Source organism: Cetorhinus maximus, chromosome 4, assembly GCF_964194155.1.
Source record: "Cetorhinus maximus chromosome 4, sCetMax3.hap1.1, whole genome shotgun sequence".
In the NCBI taxonomy this organism is placed as follows: domain Eukaryota; kingdom Metazoa; phylum Chordata; class Chondrichthyes; order Lamniformes; family Cetorhinidae; genus Cetorhinus; species Cetorhinus maximus.
The window spans coordinates 1,475,850-1,487,858 of NC_135882.1; the positions used below are offsets into that span (position 1 = coordinate 1,475,850).

Genomic DNA, 12,009 nt, shown 5'->3' on the forward strand with positions numbered 1-12,009 from the left:
ATGAGCTTATGCACTTCTTTCTCAATCAGGTTGAGGTCAGCCATTCAGCTGCTTCTGCTGCTTCCCACCCCTCCCCTTTTCCCACCAACCAAACCTTCCCTTCTCCCGCCAACAAACCTCCCCTTTTCCCACCAACCAAACCTTCCCTCCTCCCACCAACCAAACCTTCCCCTTTCCCACCAACCAACCTTCCCTCCCCCCACCAACCAACCTTCCCTTTTCCCACCAACCAAACCTTCCCTCCTCCCACCAACCAAACCTTCCCCTTTCCCACCAACCAAACCTTCCCTCCTCCCACCAACCAACCTTCCCCTTTCCCACCAACCAACCTTCCCTCCCCCCACCAACCAACCTTCCCTTTTCCCACCAACCAACCTTCCCGCCCCCCACCAACCAACCTTCCCTTTTTCCACCAACCAAACCTTCCCTCCTCCCACCAACCAAACCTTCCCTTTTCCCATCAACCAAACCTTCCCTCCTCCCACCAACCAAACCTTCCCTCCTCCCACCAACCAAACCTTCCCTCCCCCCACCAACCAAACATTCCCTCCTCCCACCAACCAAACTTTCCCTCCCCCCACCAACCAACCTTCCCTCCCCCCACCAACCAAACCTTCCCTCCTCCCACCAACCAAACCTTCCCTCCTCCCACCAACCAAACCGTGCCTCCTCCCACCAACCAAACCGTCCCTTTTCCCACCAACCAAACCTTCCCCCCTCCCACCAACCAAACCTTCCCTTTTCCCACCAACCAAACCTTTCCTCCTCCCACCAACCAACCTTCCCTTTTCTCACCAACCAAACCTTCCCTCCCCCCACCAACCAAACCTTCCCTTTTCCCACCAACCAAACCTTCCCTCCTCCCACTAACCAACCTTCCCTTTTCCCACCAACCAAACCTTCCCTCCTCCCACCAACCAAACCTTCCCTCCTCCCACCAACCAAACCTTCCCTTTTCCCATCAACCAAACCTTCCCTCCTCCCACCAACCAAACCTTCCCTCCTCCCACCAACCAAACCTTCCCTTTTCCCATCAACCAAACCTTCCCTCCTCCCACCAACCAAACCTTCCCTCCTCCCACCAACCAAACCTTCCCTCCCCCCACCAACCAAACATTCCCTCCTCCCACCAACCAAACTTTCCCTCCCCCCACCAACCAACCTTCCCTCCCCCCACCAACCAAACCTTCCCTCCTCCCACCAACCAAACCGTCCCTTTTCCCACCAACCAAACCTTCCCCCCTCCCACCAACCAAACCTTCCCCCCTCCCACCAACCAAACCTTCCCTTTTCCCACCAATCAAACCTTCCCTCCTCCCACCAACCAAACCTTCCCTCCTCCCACCAACCAACCTTCCCTTTTCCCACCAACCAAACCTTCCCTCCCCCCACCAACCAAACCTTTACTCCCCCCACCAACCAAACCTTCCCTCCTCCCACCAAACAAACCTTCACTTTTCCCACCAACCAAACCTTCCCTCCTCCCACCAACCAAACCTTCCCTCCCCCCACCAACCAAACCTTCCCTCCTCCCACCAACCAACCTTCCCTCCCCCCACCAACCAACCTTCCCTCCCCCCACCAACCAAACCTTCCCTCCTCCCACCAAACAAACCTTCCCTCCTCCCACCAAACAAACCTTCCCTCCCCCCACCAAACAAACCTTCCCTCCCCCCACCAACCAAACCTTCCCTCCTCCCACCAACCAAACCTTCCCTCCTCCCACCAACCAAACCTTCCCTCCTCCCACCAACCAAACCTTCCCTCCTCCCACCAACCAAACCTTCCCTCCTCCCACCAACCAAACCTTCCCTCCTCCCACCAACCAAACCTTCCCTCCTCCCACCAACCAAACCTTCCCTCCTCCCACCAACCAAACCTTCCCTCCTCCCACCAACCAAACCTTCCCTTTTCCCACCAACCAAACCTTCCCTCCTCCCACCAACCAAACCTTCCCTCCTCCCACTAACCAACCTTCCCTTTTCCCACCAACCAAACCTTTCCTCCCCCCACCAACCAAACCTTCCCTTTTCCCACCAACCAAACCTTCCCTCCTCCCACTAACCAACCTTCCCTTTTCCCACCAACCAAACCTTCCCTCCTCCCACTAACCAACCTTCCCTTTTCCCACCAACCAACCTTCCCTCCTCCCACCAACCAACCTCCCCTCCTCCCACCAACCAACCTCCCCTTTTCCCACCAACCAAACCTTCCCTTTTCCCACCAACCAAACCTTCCCTTTTCCCACCAACCAAACCTTCCCTCCTCCCACCAACCAAACCTTCCCTTTTCCCACCAACCAAACCTTCCCTCCTCCCACCAACCAACCTTCCCTTTTCCCACCAACCAAACCTTCTCTCCTCCCACCAACCAACCTTCCCTCCTCCCACCAACCAACCTTCCCTCCTCCCACCAACCAACCTTCCCTTTTCCCACCAACAAACCTTCCCTTTTCCCACCAACCAAACCTTCCCTCCTCCCACCAACCAAACCTTCCCTCTCCCCACCAACCAAACATTCCCTCCTCCCACCAACCAACCTTCCCTTTTCCCACCAACCAAACCTTCCCTCCTCCCACCAACCAAACCTTCCCTCCTCCCACCAACCAAATGTTCCCTCCTCCCACCAACCAAACCTTCCCTCCTACCACCAACCAAACCTTTCCACCTCAGCCTGTCTCAGTTGTTTTACCACATGAATTACTCATCCTTGTCTTATATCACCTTGCAATTTTAATAGTCTGTTGACCTCCTGGCTAGCCTGTACTATCCTCTCCCTTCCACAAAACTCAGCTCAACTAAAACTCTGCTGTCAATATCCCATTTTACACCAAGTCCTGTTCACCCAATGACTCTGTTTTCGCTGATCTACACTAGCTCCTTGCCATCACAACATGTCAGCACTTATCCTCTGATTTAAACTCCTTCATGATCTTATCCCTCCCTATCCCTGGAACCTTCTTCAGCTCTTTAACTAGGCCCCTTTGCCTACCTCTGAACTCTGGTCTTCTGTATCTCCTCCCCACCTTTTTCCTACTTTTTGTGGCCATGCCTTCTTCCAGCTGGGTCCCAAGTTCTGTATTTCCCTCCTTAAACCCCTCTCACCTTCTTAAAATCCACCTCCTTCTTTGCATCAGTGTCTATTTTTATTTGCTTACACCTCAGCTTTTCTATGTAAAAAGTGCTATATGAGTGCCAACTGGTGTATTTATCTTTGGGAAATATGTTGCTAAATTTCTTTATGCAATGACATTAGCTAAAAGCTTCAAACTCTGTGGAAAATAAAAGCTCATGGTGTAGGGGGTAACATATGAGCATGGATAGAAGATTGTCTAGCTAACAGGAAACAGAGAGTATGCATAAACGAGTCTTTTTCTGATGGGCAGGATGTGACCAGTGGAGGCCCACAGGGATCTGTGCTGGGGCCTAAACTTTTACGATTTAGTTCACAAAGAGCTAACGGGCAGTCTTATATAAACAGTCTGGGACACTTCCAAAAGATATAAAAGCAAAAAACTGCGGATGCTGGAAATCCAAAACAAAAATAAAAATAAAATTACCTGGAAAAACTCAGCAGGTCTGGCAGCATCTGCGGAGAGGAACACAGTTAACGTTTCAAGTCCGTATGTTCTGTTGAAGAGTCATACGGACTTGAAACGTTAACTGTGTTCCTCTCCGCAGATGCTGCCAGACCTGCTGAGTTTTTCCAGGTATTTTTATTTTTATTTTTGTTCCAAAACATATAAACCTTGTGTGCAATTAAAATGTGTTGTCCTTAAAATATTTATTTGTTGCACACAATTCAAAATAAAGAAACATTAGTCTTGTTATAACATTCAAATATCTTTAAGACTTCAGACATCCTTTTGGCAGGCTTAATGTATCTCTTTGGGTACAGACAAGTACTCTTAATAATAATGAAACAGAAAGGGTGTAACATTGTCCCACTGGTGTGTCTGTCATTTAACAGTTTGATAATGTTATTCTGATGGACAAACAACTTCACAGGTTCTTGCGAGAACAGGCCCAATGCCAGAGACTTGAGAAGGAATAGTCTTCTCTGTTCATGTTCTTAATGTAGACTTTCAGGAGTCGTATTCAGCTTAGAACCACAAACAAAACAAGTGTGTGTTTGTATTATTGTTAAAATTCTGTGCATCGGTAAAACAAAAGGGCTCCAGAACAATGGAGCTTTCTTTGACTGTGTAAGCCATTCTTTGACTATGTAAGCCATTAAACCATTTGTCTTCATTTATGATTTTTTTGATCCCTTTTTGAAATGACAAGATGCTGTAATCCCCAGTATAGTTTGTTCCCTTACTTGGCAGAGTGTTTATTTGCTTTTCTAGTTGGATTAGTTTCTCTCTAACAGTGGATTCCCTCCTGAAAGCCCACTGGCATTTTCTTTCCTGATTACAAATAGAAATATAAGTGACCAGTATTAATTAATGTTTGTCTCAATGTAGAAGCTGTCAGTATTTGTGATATAGATGATGTGATTTATTCACAATCATTATTGAAGGCTGTGGACAATTGTAGACTGTTTAGGCATTTATACCTTCTTAATACTACGTAATCTGGAATTTCACTACAAGAAGGAGACTGTTCTTGATGTTATACTGAAAACTAATTAAATGTTTACAGCACTTTTTAAATATGCTTTATAATGTTTAGCATTAAAGATGTACAGAATATGATTTTGCAAATGTTATGTGAAATAAAAGTACCTATTATGAAGGTTAAGAATGTCTATATTCAGAGTGTTAAAATGCTGATCAAATAAGCATATGCTATTCCCTTTTCTAATTACTTGCATACCATTATGGAAATAACTGCTAGGTATTGCATAACCTCAGTTGTTTCTTATTTTATGTTTTAAAGTTTGATGTAATGTACCTGTTTAAGATGTACTTCATTCACAGTTTTGACATAGTATTGACTGTAGGTATGGAGGCAGGGAGTGTGGGGACTGATGCACAAACCTGATGGAACTAATGTGGAAGAAAATTATTCAAACTTCAGTACAGGTTTATACTGGTGAAATGAGGAACTCATATCAGAACATCCAAGTGCCTGATTTGACATAATGTCGGCGTTATCAAGCCAGCTCCTTATGGGTGAGCTTGGAACAGACCGTGCATTTCAGAACATCACTGAATTCAGCAATAACCACTGTCATGGTGCACCCTATTTGACAATTCAAAAATGTTTACCAAAAAGTAAAATACTGTGGATGCTGGAAATCTGAAACACAAACATAAAATGCAGGAAAAACTAAGGTTAATGTTTCAGGTGAGGATAGTTCTTCTCTGTAGATGGCTGTGGTACTTGTACTCAATATGTGGCAGACAGCAGGAATCTGCATTGATGTCGACCCCTCACTTCTGAAGAATCTCTATCCCAAGCAGAGAGCTCTGAGGATTTGCAAAACACTGCATGAAGCACTTCTCACCATTAATAAGTTCCTGTTTCTCTGCAGCTGCTATAAAGTTCAAACCCTTGAGCTTAGTGTCAGGCTCCAGCCACCCCCAGCTTGTTCTTTCCCTTTTTACTGCCCCCTCCACTTAGCCCTCCTGAGTACTCCTGGGTGCTTCAGCAGGTGCTCTCCACTGACACCCTGATCCTGTGAGGTAGATCATTTTGTGTTTGATGGCCGTTTGTATGATGGGCCATCAGTAACATCATCTTGGGAAACACCTATAATGAAGAAAAAAATTGCATTTTTATGGGTCCCTTCACAACCTCAGGACACACTTTAGCAATAAAGTAATTCTGAAGTGTAATCACTGTTGTAATGTAGGAAATAAGGCAACCAAATTACATACAGCAAGAGCCCCCACAAACACCAACAAGATAAATGACCTGATCATCTGTATTAGTGATGTTGGTTGAGGAATAAATATTCGCCAGGACACTGGGAGAACTCCCGTGCTTTCCTTTGAAATAGTGCCATGAGATATTGTGTTTCCATCTGAGACAGTGGATGAGGCCTCGTTTTAACATCTCACTCAAAACACCTGAGAGAGAGGGAAGATGTCAGCATGAAGAATGCTCCGAATGGCTGTGCGCACAGTAGCAGGACCTATACAATGCCACACTTTGTTAATGAGCGAATTGAAGGACAACCATGAAAGTGAACATGCTAGAATCATGCAGACTCCACACTCTCCCTCGCCAACACAATCTATGCCAGTGGATAAGGCAGCACAGAAAGGCAGGGCCTCCACCAGAACAGATTTCCTCTATTTGTGGGAGGCCTGCTTTCAGGAGTTTTATGTTATATTTTAATTAATGATTGATGAGAGGCTGAGTAAATTGGCTCTATGCTCTCTGGAGTTTAGAAGAATGAGAGGTGACCTCAAGGTCAACACTGAGAGATTGTTTCCCCTGGCTGGGGACTGTAGAATATGGGCATAGTCTTAGGATAAGGGGACAATCATTTAGGATTCAGATGAGGAGAAATTTCTTCACTCCGAGTTGTGGATCTTTGGAATACTCTTCCACAGTCAGCTGTGCATGATCCATCATTGAATAGATTTAAGGTTGGGGTAGACAGATTATTGGCCTTTCAGCCAATCAAGGGATATGGGGAGCAGACGGAAAAATTGGAGTTAAGGCCGATGATCAGCTATGATCATATTGTATAGCGGAGCAGGCCTGAGGGGCCGTTTGGTTTACTCCGGCTCCTATTTCTTACGTTCTTAACCTCATGAGGTGCAGTCCAGTACCCAGCCCACATTCCAGCTTATGTGAAGGAATGACTACGCAGCATGCAAATGTTTTCTTTCTCATCCTAGTACAATTCTTTCTCACATGTATCTATGATCAATGGACATGGGAGACAGCATTGACTCTTGGGGTAAGAGCCTGCTTAGTATGCTGTACATTTACTCTAAAAGGAGTGCTCTGTCCTTCCTCTCCCTCAATTCTTCCAACAAAACACTAGGTTCAGTATTCAAAGCAGGCAGTTCTCACACTTGCTCTTCAGTGAGATATCAGTTTTCTATGCAGCAGTGCAGCAGAGCAGTCAACAAAGGTTTCGAACAGCCGCAGCCTTCCAAGAGCAGCAGCAATCCTTATTCTCCAGCCACCTGCAGCCATAGATTTCCCCATGCACACGGAAATACACAGGGAACTTACTAAAATTGGATGAACTGACCACGCTAAATCCAATGAGACCAGCTTCCCATTCTACAAGCATAGCTGCAGTGGCAGTAGCCCATTGTGTCAGCTCCACTGGCCAGCTTACATAGCAACCCGTGACCCAACACCAGCATCCCACTGACGCAGCAGCTCATTGATCTAGCACCAGCAGCCCATTAGCCCAGCGGCCTACTGACAAAACGGCCCTTTGACCCGAGGCCCACTCACACTGTGGCCCATTGACCCAGAGCCAGTTCCTGTGGTCATTCAATGACCTCATGTATCTCAATCAGTTCAGTAATCTTATCTTCCTGTTACTTTGAATGTAACGTCAATTCATTAGACAGTAATGCAGCAATATTTAAACAATGGACCGAAAAATTATGGGAAGATTTCCAGTGTTTATCAATGTGGAACCAATACTGGAATTTGAAGCCATCTGGAGCTGTCATGCTATCACAGCTTTTTGCTGCACAATCTTCCGTTTCATTTTTTAAGTTAAAATCTGTTTGGTTATCTGAAACAGCATCTAGATATTCTTCATATAAATTATCTAATAATTGTAACTGTTTAGCATATTTAACTCCACTCATCTCTAGGATCATCTTGGCAGTGTTAACATTTTAACTTTATAAAATTCCGACATCCCTCCCGAGAGTTCTGTCTCTTACTTTTCTCCGTAAATTTTGCATAGTTTTTTTTTATTGCCATTTTAATTGACATATTCATCCATTCCAGCTCAGGTTTATTTTTCTTAGGCCGCCAACTATTGTTTTAAAACTGTTCCATTTAGAAAGCAAAAAGGCCTATTAAATGCTGTTAATGCAACTGAATTGAATTAAACAGACTATTCAGTCCTGAAAGCTGATGCTCATTGTAGTGATACATCTCTTTTTAAAACAGCAGCAAATATTCTGCTCTTTGTAAAATAATTCATTTGATTCCTTACTATCAAATAAATAATTCTCATTTAATTAATTTCACTATTATAATTGGTGTTACAACATCAAAAGAGAACTAAAATATACTTAAGTTACAGTCAGGTAGTACATTTAAACATTTAAATGGCAATAAATAAATGTTTAGCTAAAGAGGCCATTATTAGTATTGCACCTTGGCAGATACTTTAGCAAATAGAGTTAACTTAAATGGCTTAAAAGAACCCTGATAGCATTCTTCTTCAAATAGTTGTAGATTATACCCTGACTCAAGTTTCTGTTGCTATCAATTTGAGAAGCATGAATAAGGCAGGAATTTAATGTGCTTCATGAAACATTTAACCAAAATCTAGGTATCTTCTCCTTCTGCTATTTAGTTATTAAAAAACAGAAGTATTCAAAATTAACACTTAAAGGGCAGAATCATTCACTTTAACAGCAAGTAAACAATTATACAAAGCAGCACACCTGTCCAATATTCAAACATGTCCCTGTTAAATTAAGTAAAGGAGGTATTGTAATTCTAGGGTTTATAGTCCTTCTCGATTATCGTCATTACCAGCTTGATTACCCTTTATGAGTGTTCCCTTTGGGGTTTCTCAATGTGGTACGGCTATGGAAAAGCCCGCGGCCAAAGCACCTGCAGGCCTTTTCATATCTCTCTGAGTAGACCTCAGGAAGAGACCATTATTATAGGAGCTCAACTCTGTTGTGGGCCTCTATTCACTGCCTGTTATGGTCTAGAGCCAGGGTTTAATTGGAGGTTAAACATGATTCATTCACATTTCTGTCTTTACTATTTGCTATGGGTAAATAAAGAAAATCACAAGGCACTTTTTGTTGATTATTGCTGTGTAACAAAAGCTACAATTTAAAGAGTGGCAAATAGTTCGCTTAGCTATCATTAAATGGATGAAGTCAGATAAAAAATTGGGATTACAGATTTAGTCGTGTGAAATTGAAGTTTTACTTTCCGATCTAGCATTGAAAATGCATACAGGAAGTGAAGACAAATTATTCTGACCAGATTATTTAGGATTACATACAACACAGAAACAGTCCTAAACCTAAACAGTCTGTGCCGGTGTTTATGCACAACTCGAGCAATTTTTCTCATCTAAATCTTTCATTATAACCCTCTATTACCTTCTGCACCATATGCTTATCCAGCTTCCCCTTGAATATATCTATACTATTCAAGGATACTCTGGGTATATCTGATTATCATGAATATTGAGACTCAGATAACTTCTTCAGAGTGGTCTTCCCAGAATCTGTGAAACTCAAACGACTGGGACGTACACTGGAATTTTATGTGGAGGCAGTGGCCTCACTCCGCCACTGGCTGAAATGTCAGGGGTGAGCCCACATCCACTTGACCAGGTTGCCCTGCGACCATTTTCTTTCTGTTGGGCCGTTAATTGGCTCAGGACGAGACTTCTGCTTCCATCTGGGGGCAAGTCCCACGTTGGAGAGCTGGGGTTACTGCTGGGTTTGCAGGCTGTCCCCAACGTCAAGGTGGAGCAGGATACCAAAGTAAAAGAGGGCAGGGATTGCGCTGGGGCCAGTCAGGCAAGCCCCGCTGAGGGGGGTTTGGGGTGGAATACACAGAGTAGGGTGTACTGTTGTGGGGGTGTTGGCCTCCATTGGGCACAGGACATCCTGAACTGGGAGGGATCCTTGCAAAGGGCGTCAACATCTACCGCCACTGGTAAAATACAAGCAGTGGCAGGAGTCCCGTAATGGCCACTTAAGGATCTCAATCAATCCAAGGGCGGGTGGGCCGTCTGACTCCCCCCTGCCACAGGTAAAATACTGTGGAAGCTGTTAGGGGGTGGGCACTGTGCCACTGCCATGGCGGGTGGTCATAAAATTCTACCCATGGACATTTGCCAGGAACGACACGGTACATCAGGCAATCCAGTTAGTGAAGTCTCAGTTTGGATTTTGTTGTATTTGTGGCATTTGTTTTTATTGAACAATAAATGTGAAGAACACAGAACACATTATCAGCAATGTGGACTGGATAGAACAGAAGGAAAAGCATATGGACAAGTAGTAATTAGGTGATGCTACGTTGTAAAACATTGTGACACAAAGCAGTGCAGAATTCCATAGGTTGTGAAATGGATAGTTGACAATTACTGTTGAGTTACAGAGCTTGGAAATAAATTGCTTTCAAAAAATGCACAGCTAGTATTCTAAGGCAAGGGTGGTTTGTTTTGAATTGTCATCAACTAAAATTGAGGCCAGGTTCTATTCAGATCAATGCTAAATTAAAACTCAGCTTAAACTGAAGATGCTTGTGCACATGGAGCCGTGATGCAGTGAGCATTCCCTCCCTTGATTTTTGTGCTCAAGCCCTGGAGTGGCCCCACTCCCAGATCCCAGAACCTTCTGACTCAGAAGTGAGTGTGCTACCAACCAATGCATGGTTGGCACATATAAGTAAGTGGAATACACAATGGCAGACCAGTTAGCTATGCTCTTAGATAAAAGCAAAAAAACTGCAGATGCTGGAAATCCAAAACAAAAATAAAAATACCTGGATAAACTCAGCAGGTCTGGCAGCATCTGCGGAGAGGAACACAGTTAACATTTCTAGTCCGTATGACTCTTCAACAGAGCTAAGGAAAAATAGAAGGGAGGTGAAATATAAGCTGGTTCAAGGGAGGTGGGTGGGTGGCTCTACCTGTCCCCCCTCCCCCCCCCCCCCCCCCCCCCCCCCCCCCCCCGCCTTGAACCAGCTTATATTTCACCTCCCTTCTATTTTTCCTTAGCTCTGATGAAGAGTCAATAGGACTCGAAACGTTAACTGTGCTCCTCTCCGCAGATGCTGCCAGACCTGCTGAGTTTTTCCAGGTATTTTTATTTTTGTTTTAGCTATACTCTTAGATGGGTTCAAATGTGAAGTTCTGCTTCATTTGCAACTATTTCCATGCTTTCATTCACTATTACTGCATATTCCCCACATGCACTATTCCTAAATGGTGCCAATACCAAGAAAACATTAACTTTCATTGATGTAGCGCCATGTGGCTTCAATGTACTTTACAGTCAATGGATTACTTTGTTTCTTGAAGTGTAGTCACCATCATCAATATGTGGGTAAATGGATTTGGAAGCTTGATATGATTCCATGGTTACCATATTTGGACGAGTTCATGTGAAATTCCTCTTTCTGCAATTCCAGTAGAGGTACTAATTATTTAATTTAACAGTTTAACATCTTTGCTAAGTTATTGGAGAGGAATTTCATACAACTTGTTGTATGCTGTCGCTTCATAGACAAGTTTCAAGCTAAAGTTCTTGGTATATACCAGATGTTAAAGGCTAGAAAATGTTCAGCTAGCAAGTATTGAAGTGAAAGCACCTGGGGTTTGTATATAATAATCATTGTTTTCACAAAATTATGATAAACGCAATTTCTTGCAATCTTTTGAAGATCTGGACAAATTAACAACTAAGTTTGGATTCCTAAAAGAATTGATATTCAGACCTGGCATCTCTTATTTGGTGTCAATCGATAAATTTTTGTGCTGTACAATATTAAATTTAGCTTTAAATAGGCTAACAAAGGGAAAAGCCTGACCATGCTTTTAATACAAAAAGACAAATTGCAAAGGTTTACTACATTCCTGTTTTTAGTCTCGTTCAATTTTTTGTCAAGGGGAGATAGCCGCTCATGCTGGTGATAACAATCAAGAACAGTGAGGGGATATTGAACTTGACTGCATGAAGGTGAACTGACATACACTAATAGATACTCAAGGACATTGAGCTGCATCTCGGCTGTCAATTCATCCACCTCGCACTGTCCAGCGCAGCTCTTAGTGCTGCAATAACACTCTCTGTTCCTGGGTTCTGGTTGAACTGCCAGTCACTCTGTTGGCAGTTCTCTAGCCTCAGGCTTTTTTTTTATTCATTCA

General features: G+C 43.9%; 1 protein-coding gene and 2 long non-coding RNA genes across 9 annotated transcripts in view; 1 reads left to right on the top strand and 2 right to left on the bottom strand.

Moving 5' to 3' along the window:
* Positions 1–12,009, top strand: part of bbs9 (Bardet-Biedl syndrome 9) — a 453,250-nt gene that overhangs the window by 239,700 nt on the left and 201,541 nt on the right. The gene's annotated exons all lie outside the window — the stretch shown is intronic.
* On the bottom strand, positions 277–1,919 carry LOC144679289 (uncharacterized). Its single transcript, XR_013576304.1, has 3 exons — positions 1,904–1,919; positions 1,331–1,377; positions 277–375 (listed from the first exon to the last, which is right to left on the bottom strand). It is a non-coding gene; the product is annotated as an uncharacterized LOC144679289 (long non-coding RNA).
* On the bottom strand, positions 2,029–2,572 carry LOC144679290 (uncharacterized). The gene is made up of 3 exons (XR_013576305.1): positions 2,517–2,572; positions 2,306–2,444; positions 2,029–2,139 (listed from the first exon to the last, which is right to left on the bottom strand). It is a non-coding gene; the product is annotated as an uncharacterized LOC144679290 (long non-coding RNA).